At 42.0% G+C, this 2,500-nt stretch overlaps 1 protein-coding gene across 1 annotated transcript in view; it reads right to left on the reverse strand.

Moving 5' to 3' along the window:
- Positions 1-2,500, reverse strand: part of stau2 (staufen double-stranded RNA binding protein 2) — a 346,269-nt gene that overhangs the window by 149,279 nt on the left and 194,490 nt on the right. The window lies entirely within an intron of this gene.

Genomic DNA, 2,500 nt, shown 5'->3' on the forward strand with positions numbered 1-2,500 from the left:
CATTGAATAAATGTGATTGACAATCTGCCTAACGTGGAAGACATCTGATATAGAAGGTACATATACCTGGAAGGTAAATGTGACATTGAATAAATGTCCAGACAATCTGCCTAACGTAGACATCTGATATAATCTCCCTTACAAACTGTCAATAATATGAAGCATCCACTCAATGAGACATACCGTCTGTCATCTCAGTTACAATTTAATTTTGTTTTACTATCCTTGAGGGGATCCCTAACCCTAAACATAACCTTAATACTAACCTTAAACCTAACCCTAAACATAACCTTAATACTAACCTTAAACCTAACCCTAACCCTAAACATAACCTTAATACTAACCTTAAACCTAACCGTAACCCTAGCCTTAAACATAACCTTAACCCTAAACCTAACCTTAATCCTAACCTTAAACCTAACCCTAACCTTAAACATAACCTTAACCCTAAACCTAACCTTAATCCTAACCTTAAACATAACCTTAAACATAGCCTTAACCCTAACCTTAAACCGAACACGAACCCTAACCCTAAACCTAACCCTAAACCTAACATTAACCCTAAACCTAACATTAACCCTAAACCTAACATTAACCCTAAACCTAACCTGAACCCTAAACCTAAACCCTAAACCTAACCTGAACCCTAAACCTAACATTAACCCTAAACCTAACATTAAACATAGCCTTAACCTAACCTTAAACCCTAAACCTAAACTTAACCCTAAACCTAACATTAACCCTAAACCTAACCTGAACCCTAAACCTAACCTGAACCCTAAACCTAACCTGAACCCTAAACCTAACATTAACCCTAAACCTAACATTAACCCTAAACCTAACATTAACCCTAAACCTAACATTAACCCTAAACCTAACATTAACCCTAAACCTATCATTAACCCTAAACCTAACATGAACCCTAAACCTAACCTGAACCCTAAACCTAACCTGAACCCTAAACCTAACATTAACCCTAACCCTAACTTTAACCCCAACCCCTAATTTTCCCTGCCTGAATTTTCCTTGTAAAACCAAACACAAACACACACCCACACCCACACCCACACCCACACACACACACACACACACACACACACACACACCCACACCCACTCTCTCTAAGCAGAACCTGATGTGTGTGTTGGGGCTTGGCCGGGTCTCAGTGCTCTCTCAGGTTACACACAGGAAGGCTGAGAGAGCTAAGAACAACAAAGTGTTTTGTCTGGAGCCCAGAGCAGGTTGGGATCTGGTCTAATGTTACTGAGGAACACCAGCACATTGTGATGCATTAAGACGGAGCTCCACATTCACTTCCGGGTAGAAAAAAAAACACATTTAAATTCAATCACTTTTGACAGCATTCCTTTAGATTTGAACTGGACCTTCCATACATGTTTTTGGTCTACCAATGCCACATCCACAATCATCATAATTAAAGGATATCAATCTCAACCGTTCATCTTTTCCACTGATGAAGACATACATTGGGGAGAACAAGTATTTGATAAACTGCCGATTTTGCAGGTTTTCCTACTTACAAAGCACGTAGAGGTCTGTAATTTAAAAAAATCATAGGTACACTTCAACTGCGAGAGACGGAATCTAAAACAAAAATCCAGAAAATCACATTGTATGATTTTTAAGTAATTAATTAGCATTTTATTGCATGACATAAGTATTTGATCACCTACCAACCAGTAAGAATTCCGGCTCTCACAGACCTGTTAGTTGTTCATTAAGAAGCCCTCCTGTTCTCCACTCATTACCTGTGTTAACTGCACCTGTTTGAACTCGTTACCTGTATAAAAGACACCTGTCCACACACTCAATCAAACAGACTCCAACCTTTCCACAATGGCCAAGACCAGAGAGCTGTGTAAGGACATCAGGGATACAATTGTAGACCTGCACCTGGGATGGGCTACAGGAAAATAGGCAAGCAGCTTGGTGAGAAGCTGTTATTAGAAAATGGAAGAAGTTCAAGATGACGGTCAATCACTCTCGGTCTGGTGCTCCATGCAAGATCTCACCTCGTGGGGCATCAATGATCATGAGGAAGGTGAGGGATCAGCCCAGAACTACACGGCAGGACCTGGTCAATGACCCGAAGAGAGCTGGGACCACAGTCTCAAAGAAAACCATTAGTAACACACTACGCCGTCATGGATTAAAATCCTGCAGCGCACGCAAGGTCCCCCTGCTCAAGCCAGCGCATGTCCAGGCCCGTCTGAAGTTTGCCAATGACCATCTGGAGGATCCAGAGGAGGAATGGGAGAAGGTCATGTGGTCTGATGAGACAAAAATAGAGCTTTTTGGTCTAAAGTCCACTCGCCGTGTTTGGAGGAAGAAGAAGGATGAGTACAACCCCAAGAACACCATCCCAACCGTGAAGCATGGAGGTGGAAACATCATTCTTTGGGGATGCTTTTCTGCAAAGGGGACAGGACGACTGCACCGTACTGAGGGGAGGATGGATGGGGCCATGTATCGCGAGATC

The sequence above is a fragment of the Oncorhynchus keta genome, chromosome 28 (assembly GCF_023373465.1).
Source record: "Oncorhynchus keta strain PuntledgeMale-10-30-2019 chromosome 28, Oket_V2, whole genome shotgun sequence".
Classification (NCBI taxonomy): domain Eukaryota; kingdom Metazoa; phylum Chordata; class Actinopteri; order Salmoniformes; family Salmonidae; genus Oncorhynchus; species Oncorhynchus keta.